Source organism: Dendroctonus ponderosae, unplaced genomic scaffold (assembly GCF_020466585.1).
Source record: "Dendroctonus ponderosae isolate FM_Combo_2020 unplaced genomic scaffold, Dpon_F_20191213v2 Dpon_F_20191213_9, whole genome shotgun sequence".
NCBI lineage: Eukaryota > Metazoa > Arthropoda > Insecta > Coleoptera > Curculionidae > Dendroctonus > Dendroctonus ponderosae.
In genome coordinates, this window is record NW_026019116.1 from 2,732,179 (window position 1) to 2,742,971 (window position 10,793).

The 10,793-nt window shown below is 35.4% G+C and overlaps 1 protein-coding gene across 2 annotated transcripts in view; it reads right to left on the reverse strand.

Annotated features, from left to right (window-relative positions):
• LOC109539125 (knirps-related protein) overlaps positions 1 to 10,099 on the reverse strand; it is a 37,948-nt gene extending 27,849 nt beyond the window's left edge. Inside the window, exon 1 of one of the 2 annotated variants that reach the window (XM_019906729.2) lies at positions 9,743 to 10,099. The gene's annotated coding sequence lies outside the window, so the exon portion shown is untranslated. The remainder of the gene's footprint in view (positions 1 to 9,742) is intronic. The other variant, XM_019906728.2, reaches the window with a different exon arrangement.
• Positions 10,100 to 10,793: the final 694 nt, after the last annotated feature.

A 10,793-nucleotide genomic window follows, 5' to 3' on the forward strand; every position in this document is an offset into this window, starting at 1 on the left:
CAGCAAAATTTAAACAAAAATGGTCTTGATGAAGCAATTAAATTCGGATAATGCACGTTATGTGCCGGTAATCGTGAATCTCGCATGGGAAAACCCAGGAATCTTCGCCCATTACATCTGTTTGATTAGAAACACCATTAAAAACAAATGTGTTCTCGTATTCGTGAATATCTTAACCTTGGCGATCTGGTACTAAGTCGATTCAGTCGATGTGCTTGCACATAATTGCTGATGGTCTCTTTAAAATGTTGAGCAATATTTGCAAAAAAAAGACTGGCACAAATCGACAGCAAACCGAAAAGTAGCCGTGTTTCTCCATGCTAGACCGAAAATCTATAAATCTTCAACGTTAACGACGAAGTAATGTCTCGTAGAATTTTCTCCATGCAGAGAAAGCGCGCTGCCTGCTAGAACAGTACATCGACAATAAATGTCTCTCAAAATTTATTTACGCTTTATTATGTTATATTTTATTAGAGGCGACTTTAAAAGGCTCTTCTGCGTGGCCATTTTTAAATTCATTAACGTTTTTCTCGATTTACTGCGGTCGTTAAGTGCGCTTTTGTAAGGCAAGTGTTGTAAAACGTTGCATACATTACCTACGTTAAACATAGTTATAATATTAGGCGTGAAATTCGGTTCTTCCTTATTGTACTCGCATCATACTTATTCATGCCTCTTTTCCTTCTGTGCCTTCTTTGTTGCATCACCACCGTACCCAACTTGACTCTTGCAAGAAAGAATTCTAGAAGGAACAAGCGAAGCAACTAGCTGGTTAAGCCAATTATACAAAACGCATACGTATACGGTTTTTATGGTATCCTGTTTGAAACAATCTTACGATCGACTTAAATAAATAATATAATATTCCACTCGCATGCAAAGTGCAAATAAATAAATTACATCACTAAAATTCTTCGGTAAAGTCAGGCCGGTCTAAAAATAAAATCACGTACTCCATGTTCTATAACAATCGATCTTGTCGGAATATTGATGCCTTATCAGTGTTTTTTTGAAGGTTTCTCCCTCGATATGAGTTCAAATTTTACGCATTTTGCATAGAAAACAGTGCAGTTGACCTCCGTGGGTACTTTTCCAGACCAACCCATTCAGGTTAATCAATGTTCTCTAACTTTTTCGAGTAAGTATCTGTAGTAAGTAAGTGAGTTCGCATCGTTTCCCCGTTTCAACTTCGATAAATCTTTCCGAATCAGTGCACGTGAAAATCGGCAAAATATCCGAAAAAACTGGACTCGAATGCCGGAACGAATCAGCAAAGTGTCCGGGTTTTTTTAGCGCTGATGCGCATTATAATAAAGATAAGACATCGCAGTAATAAACGTTTCTAAAGTTACCACCTACCTTACTCAGGAATTAGGGAGTTGTGGAGAGTTGAACATTTTCCAGCACGGTAAGATTTCGCTCTGAAAACTCTTAAGCGGCTCTGCACGGATCGTGTGCATAGCCGGGAGCATTTTATTGTTCTCTTAGTTACTATCCGATTTTCCGCCGGTTTATTTGTACTACGCTCTTATTTCTCCCGGACTTGGTTTTAATGTGAAATTCTACTTAGAAGAAACAGAAGTATTTAGGTTTCTTCCGTCTAGAAATAGCGTTGAAAGGCGATGCAGTGTCTGCCCATCGAGCGAACAGCATCTATGTAAAAATGCCGAAGCGGTACGACGCGAGATGAAAACGGCCTATCTTCACGAAGATCAACCTTCGAAGGTGTTGAATCGAGGACTGATGAGACCAAAAAGGCCTCTATTTAGTGCACCTTCGGGTCCCGGCCCATCAATCAAGAATCACCCGATATTTTGATCTGGATCTCTTTGATGAAGTGCCGCCAGCAGGATTTTTTGCCAATTCAATTCGGTTTTTTTCGCGAGAAATTGCTTTTAATCACCGGTTCAACCGCGAAAATCGAGTCGCGCTATTAAAATCGCTTAGTACCAGAGCAACAGCTGTACAAATTACCTTATAATGTCTAAATCGTCTAACTGGACGTTTAATGTAGAAATTTGGACGCACCAAACCTGTGTTTACTTTAAATAGTCGTGATCGTTTTTTACGCCGTTTTTGGCCGTCGTGATCTAATTGTGTCTCTTCGTGTGAATGCTTCCGCAATTAGAGCCTTTTTTTGTTGACAAGGATGTGAAATTATCCATATAAACACTGCTTGCTGGTCAACGAAGAAACGAAGGAGGCAATTGAAAATAACACGTAGATTGGAATGTTGCGATCAATCATGAGGAAGAAGCGAAAAATAGTCAAAACTCAGTGACGTTTAAAATTCTGAAATAACAGACAGAAGAATTAAGAAGTTTCTTAGTCGGAAAGCACGGGAGATCACTTCGCCCACTGCCTCATCGCCTTTGAAAATGTCCACCGCAGTTGTGGACGAAACGTCAGGAAGAAATTCCGATAGACCACGGCTTCAAAGCCCGGAAAACATTCCTAAATGTGACCAGTTTTCGTTTGATATAAAACTTTTGCACTAAAATTTTAATGCTCACAAGAAATCAGTATTTTTTCTTTGAATTTCAGCCAAATGTTTACGATTTGTTCATATACGATTCAAGTTTTGTATAGTTTTCAGTCACAAGGTGCTCAATGCCTTTTTTCTATCGCACAGCCCAACATTTCTCGTCTCGAATAAGCCAAAGTTCAAATCCCAAGAAACAACGCTATATTTTTTGGTTGCAACCGAAAAATTAGGATTTGTACCCAAACGATTTTTTAGTGGCTCAATTTCGCCTTGATTGAGTTGATGTTTTTGCGCAGTTTCTATATAATGTAAACTGTGTTGTTGTGCCTTTTCAGTCAAAATGTCTTAAACATATGCTTGATCTGAATGAAAAGTTTGGTCTTCTACTAACACTCAACTTAAGTTAGAGCCAAATTTCAATCTAACAGAAAAAATTAGATTGTTTTTATGGAATCTGAATCGTTAGGATTTTGAATTTACACGAGATTTCTATGAGCAAAAAAAATTGGCAGATTATTCTTGATTATCCTGTAAGTCAATTGTTTTCAGAAATTGGAAAGTTATAAAATTGAGAAGTTCTTACTTGCTTTTTACCCAAATTTTGAAAAAAATTACAGTAAATGAACGTGCTTTTAGTTTAGCAATGAAGCTCCTGGAGTTTCCTAAGAAGACCTAAAATTGTAAGATTTTATTCAATGGGTTTGTATTTTGTTTTATTTTCGTATAGTGGAGTGTTTAGTTTCCATTTTTTACGGACGTGTTTTTTGATTCCATCGAAACTTTCATGCTTTTGCAGACAACGAGAGCGTGTGAACTCCTTGAGTGGATAATAAATTTCGACGTTTCCATTTCAGTTCAAAAGTTTTATTTTCAAAAGCATAAATTTAGTTTCTCTGTGAATTGCAACTTAGTTGTCCGGATGTTTGCTTAAATGATATGCAAAGCCATTTTTGATAACATTGTAAATCTATCTGTTACACAGTCAATTGCCCTAAAGTTTCTGAAAACACTTCAGAAACTTTAGGGTGATTCGATGTGTTTTGCGTAAAATTTTGCAAGGTGCAATAAACCAATGTGCTGATGGTTTGCAACGAGGCTCTGGAGATTTGTACACAAACGTGTCATTAATGAAACAAAATTGTGAATATTTTCTGTGTTCAAAATGTGAAAAACATGAAGAATGGTTCAAACCATGAACAGTTTTCAGGTTGTAGAGATTTCAGTCAGTTTTTAATTAAAAAAAAACAATGTTTCTCTAGATTGTAACAAAGCTATCAGTATTCTGTACACAAACGAGACTTTGTTGAGATGGTAAAATCGCAAAGATCATCCTTGATCTGGTTGCAAGTTTGGAGTTATTTTAGGGGTTTGTAAAGGTACCTGATTTAGCAGAAAAGGTTCGAATTTTCGCAACACTTTGGAGCTGATAATATTACTACAAAATTGAAACTTTTAGCCAAATCTTCATAACTTTGAGATTGGCAACAATTTGATTACGGGAAGAAAATGCACAGTTTTTATAACATATCCGTCTTCATTCCTCAATTGGGTTTAGGAATGACTTCTGTTAGGAATGATTTTCAGTGTTAATAGATCGAAGAATCTAAAAAAATCCGCAAATAGTTACAGGTGAAAACAACATCAGACGGGAACATGGATTTGTATTCTATCTACTGAATATCAGTTAAGTTTAACTATTCAGTGTTTTTTTGTTTCTAATTTACAAGCTGTTTATTGATATTTTTATGTAGCCTTGTCGATGTCGTTGAATTGGTGAGTGTTGACACTCGTATGTGATAATGTAATAAGCAACTTGACCGAAACTCGTCCAAAAATCGACTTGTTACATGCAATATTTGCTACAGCGTTTTCACTTCTTCAAATTGAAACTGTCAACACAATTGTTTGATCTGCAAGAAAGCTGAAAGTTGAGATGAGACGCTCTTTTACTCTTAATTTACTTTAATGTTTGTTCAAGTAATATGGTGCTAAATAAAGTTAACTCGGTGTTATAGGTCAAATTATCGACGGTCGTGGACAACTTTCTACATTCAACTGCATCTTGTGATCGGTAATGGACGTGTTTCATAATTTGCTATTTGTATGGTCGTTTTTAATAAACATTGTGAAACTAGAATTCGGGTCGGTCGCAAGAAAGTGGATCGACATTAAATTCATCTGCCGCGTAAAATTACAATACAAAGCAACATTTTTGGAATATAAAGTTACAAAAATGTCTTCTTAGTTGACCCATAAATAACGCTGCACCCACGCTGATCTCATTGTGGTTTATGACTTTGAACATCTTTATGATAATTCCGAGAGAAAATTTCTCAAATTTCCGACGAAATCAAAACCGTTAACTACTCGTTATTCAAACGTACGCAGTGATTCAGAACCGGACTGAAAAACTCAGTATTTAAGTGTCAAGATTAATTGTTTAGTTTGTACAACATTTTCAGCAATAAGAAGTTTTCGCTGATAATCAATGATAATTATTCAAACGCATTTAATAGATATGTATGTTATTCTCAGTTTGATTGCTTTCTGATGTCATTATCACACAAAACTGTCTGAATATTATTAATATGGAAACACTGAATATTGTAAGGCCAAGTTTTTTAAATTGGTTTAATCGCCATTATATGTCGAGGTAAACAAATAATTTGATTTACGTCTGTGGAATATCTTTTCGATCAACAATTAATTGTCAGCGATTGCTCATAAAAGCCATCTTGTTTGGTTTTTTTAATCAGGAAACTGCTTTCAGTGTGGACTTGAATGCTTCATCCAATGCTCTAGGAATTCATTAATTGCTTTTGTATTTATTAAGTGTTTAGGAATATTTTAAGTAGCATAAAATTCGTCAATGGACTGTTGCGAATTTGCTCAAATGTCGGAAGTGAATATTATATTTAGAAGATTTTTAGTGAGTTTTTTGCTAATTTGAAAGAGGTTTTCACTTTGTCTTTGTTTTTGCAATTTTTGAAGCTGTTTTGAGTTGGAAGACCAGTAGAAGAACCAGATTTGTAAGGAAAAGCTTCAATGGTTTCATCAAGAGTAGCTCTATATTTTTACTACTATTTTAGTTTAGAATTTGTACCAATATTCCAGCTCGGATGGCTTTGTTAGTATTGTTTTGGGACATGACGCTCTCTTTTTGCTACTTTTTTAATCACCCCAAAAATCTTGTTTTCCCCAACTTGATATTCAAAATGATCAATAATTTTTTAAAGCTTTGCCTAGATTTTTTGTAAAACTCTTTGCAAAATTGGAAAATAGAGTCAAACGCGTATTGATTTTTAAAAATATTTCTTCATATACTCTCTGTATTATTTTCATGCGTTTTCCACCTTTACTTGCTGTTCCGAATTCTGATTGCTTCTCCGATTTTAAATGATTCTCTAGTGAGTTTTCTAAACTGTTTACTTTTCATACTGTTTCTTTACCTAAAGGCTAAAGTTTTTTTATTGAATACGCCTTCCAGGTTTTGATGTGCAGCCAACGTAGACTCTTTTTAACTTTTTACTCCAAATTTAAATTGTTTTTTGAGAAAATCGACAACGAGCTAAAAAAAGGGAAAGAAGGAATAATCTCATGTATACAGTAATAGATAATCAATTATTGCTGAAAAATCTAGACAGTTTTGAAATAAAAACTAATAAATTGCAAAAATTTAACTTTTTGCAATTTACTCTCAGCTTTGTATTTAATTAGCTTTGACTCTTTTTTTCAACGGGTTATGAAATATGGAGGTTTAACTTTATCAAGTCGAATTAGTAGCTGCGAAAAAAATAATTTTAATAAAAGCCCACATTTTGCGTGCGCTTCAAAAACTGCAATTTTCCTTTTACATGTTCTTGTATATAATTAAATTGCTTTTATTCGTTTGGTTGTTCCTCTAGAAGGTTTGTTTGATTTTTTATTTGCTTGTTGCGCTCTTAAACGTTTGCTAGTTTTGCAATTTTGGCTTGTAGATTTTTCGGCTTTGTTATTGTCATCTTTTGTGTTATTCGTGGCTGGTTTCGATGCTCTTATTCCACACCTTTGATTTTAACAAATTGCTGCTTGTTGTTTTTCACTTTCCTGCTTCTTCTGATTATGGACGCTCCTTAATGACTTCGTCAAATACTTTCAAAAATTCTGGCTGTTTGCGCTTTCTTTGCGAGAATGAATATATAGAAAGTTACAAATGTGTCAACCCAAATTAAGCTCGATAATTGCAACGGATTTAGCTGTGATCAGTTTGGGATTTCGGTCACTTTACCGAGAAGCGTCCACATCGAATTCGACCAATTCCGACTAATTAACATCAGAACCACAAGAAAAAATCGGCGGAAAAGTGTGTTACGAGAATAATCCGAATTTAAAAAAGTTATTAACACGTAGTTATTTGCGGGATTCGTGATGCTGGTCCTCATTGTAATAGAATGGGTCTCGAGGCGATGGCAAATGAAATAAATAAACACGATGTAGAAAGTAAAAACATAAAATTTCCCATACATGCGGGTACGTGAAGATTGTGTTGCGGGAGCATCATTACATTCAACGAATTTGAATTTCGATTTCATCTGCTCATTTTTTTCCACTGCTTCGTTCGATCGGAGACAGTGATTTATTACAACAACGATATTTTAGCTATTGATAAAAGCGCGATCGTATCTGGCAATTAGACAAATGTACTTTTCGTAATAGTGGCGATCAGAGGCCTCAGCACGTTGCTAAAACACTCCAATCCGTTAATGTTCAATTGATATGGGCACCAAAGAATGCCGAAGCAATTATTTTATATGATTATTTGGAACTGGACGTAGTAAAGATAAGTTGAATTTAAGTTTAACATAAAACAAGACGATCCGAACAAATTATAGCGACCAGATAGTGAAAACGGTCAATTCAAATGTACAGTTGGTCACAAATGTGGCAGTTTGACTCTGGTTGTGCACATTGGCGTAGAAATAGCTGATTTTGTCATATTCTGCGGATGATTTTGTCATAGTCAATTTTTAGTTGATTATGCTGAGATTTTGATAAGTCGGCATAACTCGATTGCCTCTAACTTAAAAAAAAAACATTAATTTTCTTGATATTCACTGATAGAAATCTTGCGTGAGCTTCCCGATTCGGATACCAATCAATTAGGATTAATTCGGATGCAAAAGGCATATTTGCATATTTCCCAAATGTTTGCTACCGTAAGATAATCGATTCGTGTGACCGGTTTTTCGGAGCCTTTCAAATGTCAGCTCCAAATAGACAAATTTTTTAATGATAATTATTTGTGAACTGCATGCTATCAGATATTTTCTTATCGCCAGCCACTAATCGGTTCATTATCTCGAATTAAAATTGAATTAGAGTAACTCTAATTGTTCGGGGGTCTTTTAATGATTTGACTCATTTCACCAAATAACCCATTTCAGGTAGCATTTTTTTAAGGTAAACTTTCCTTTTTAAGTCGACAGTTTGCAATTGATCTTCTACTTTTTTGTGTATCGTGGATTCTTAACTTTATGCTTCCGCTAATGACTGTCTTGACCCGTTTAAGGTATTATCCATCCCTTAGTTATCTGCAAAAAACTTAAAATGTTGCGTAGGTAGAATAAGTCAATTTTCAGTCTTATGGAGAAAAGATAAAATATCTGCCATTCTACACAAAATGTTTCCGAAAAATTGTGTTCAAATCAGTTCGTTTCAGGGTTTGATTTTAATCAGAAAATTCTTTGTTGCCTTAGTTTTAAGCAAAAATATTTTCTTCTGTACTGCACGCAGTTCTCACTCCAACTCTCAATTTGCTTGCTCCAGTTTTTCCTTTTCTGTTTCTATTGGCTCTATTTAGCTTTTCAGCCCCTGTTTACTTAGTGTTTATCAAGCATTTTCTAAAGAATCATTTCCGATTTTTTAAGTTTTCCAGTATATGTCTACAGAAAATAAATCAGCTGGATCCCATGGAATGTACATAATCTGAGAGTTTAATTTGAAACATTTATATTAGCTCAAAACCATAAGGTAGCACCAGTATGGCACCCCAGCTCACCTGATCTAACTCCAAGTGACTTTTTTTACATTCTAGAAATAAAACTACTGTTTTCTTTAAACTGTGTATTCCTGGTACAATAAAAAATCGTTCTAAATATCCACTTTTGTTAGTTAATCTCAACGACGACTGGCGAAACCATATGATTATAACCGATGAATGAAATAAGTAATAATTACTGGCCCAAAAATACTGATTTGATGGAATCTGGACAATTTCGAGGCCAAATGGTATCTACTTTTTGCAAACGAATCAGGTGGCCGTCTAGTTTATTTGTTTTTGCTAGGATATTGCTATGATTTGCATATGAATTATACCGTTTTTAACATTATACATTTAAATTTGCGAGTTTTTTAAGGTTTTTTGATTTTATGGACAACATTAGACTATGAATTGCTTTCCCGTTAATATTATGCTAATGTTGCGTCTCTAGTTGATCGTTGATGTCGCGTAGAAGCCGATGCTAATGTGGAGTTTGCTTCATTTAATGTCGACTTTTTATTAGACTGAATTATTTTTTCAAATAAAAAATCTGTTTTTAGCACATTTGCTGAAGCTTTATTGGATATTTGATGATTGCCCTTTGGAAGGAAACGTTTATTTCTTCGACAGTTTCTGTTTGAGTCCCACTAGCTGCCGAACGAGCCAATATGTACTAATAACAATAGAAAATGTACTTTGTTCTGCTGACATTTTGTTTCCAACTAGATGATGACTTGAAATATTGTTCTAAGCTTCTTTGGAAAGATCGAAAAGTTCTTTCCAAAGAACAGAAAAACTGAAGTGCTGACATTTTTGGAGTTTAACGGAAAATGTGGACCAACGCCACATTAATCCAGCTTATAATAAAAAAAACAATTTTAAATTGCTTGGTTTGTCATTAAGCCGTAATTAAACCGTACTGTTTAAGCGTACTACGCTTGACGCTCTAAATGCTCGCTGATTTAATAAAGCTCATTTATTTGGTTAATTTTTGTTAATAATCTGGTAAATAACGCAATTTAGGATTAACTATAAATTTCCTAAACCGTTGTAAAATTATATTCGAATTCTGCCGGGTTTGCCGCTTAACTACCTGTTGATATCTTCGGCGCGCTTCTGTCGTAATCGGCAGTTGATGTTGTTTAATTTCCGCATTTTAGCGCATTTTCGAAATTTTTCCGAAAAACTTGCATGCTATTCTTAATTCGACTTCATTAGAACTAGGAAATACTTACAGCAGTTGAGTCGAACTGATGTTAACCACAGTGACTTGAGTCGCTGCTCAATCAAAGTCCACTAGAGTCCGGCACTCTGTTGTTTCACAGTCACCAAACCAATTCTATGAGTATCTATCTAGGTCACTGTGCACAATTAATCCAAAACAAAAAAGAAAATTGCACTTAACCGAGCATGTGACACGACGAGAACCGAATTTGCAGCCAAAAGTTCGCAAAACTAGTCGAAATCAAGTTGAATTGTGTATAGCCTTGACGAACTCGGTCACTCTAGTTCTACCGAAGAACGAGAATGCAATGAGTCAAGCTGGTACTTCGAAAAGGATGCTCAACCAACATTCTTGAAGAGGGGACGGTATATCACCAGGGGGCAGAGGCAAGGAAATGGTTAGATGGTGAAAGGAGGGGGACTGGGCGGAGTCTGCTTCGATCTGAGGGTCGGAGGATTTTTGGTTTGCATCAGTTCGATGGTTGGGATGTCGTTGGTGATGCAATTTTCCGTTATTGATGGCTCGTGGTGAACTATTGATGCGGCTACTTTTGCAATCGGGCCTCTATTGCGTTTGTAATACTTTATATAAGTTATTACCTGATGCAAACCTACCAATCTTGTAGATTATGCGTTTCTTGCAAATGGGGAGTTTGTTTCTTCTCACAACGTCTGTCAAGAACAAAAAATTTGGATATGAGAGGAACGTTACCAATCAAGGAAAATCAGGGTTTACTTGCGCTCGCTCAAAATGTTGGTAGTAAACGATAGCTGGATAAGAAAAATCGCAATAACTAAACTGGGGGCGGATTTTTGATGTCGTGGCCTCCTTAAAGGCCCGATTTCGGGCCATTGGATTTTCGATTCTTGTGCTCAAGGAAATTAGTGGTTGCTTCTACAACTTTAAAAAGGACAATTTTTTTTAGTCAAATGCACGAGAAATTGTGCACATATTGGGTAAAATAATTCAATTATTCCAGGCGATGGCATAGTAAAAGTTAATAAAAATTGTATGCTGTTTATTTAAAATATTTTGGGTAAATTTCATAGGTACAATTGTTC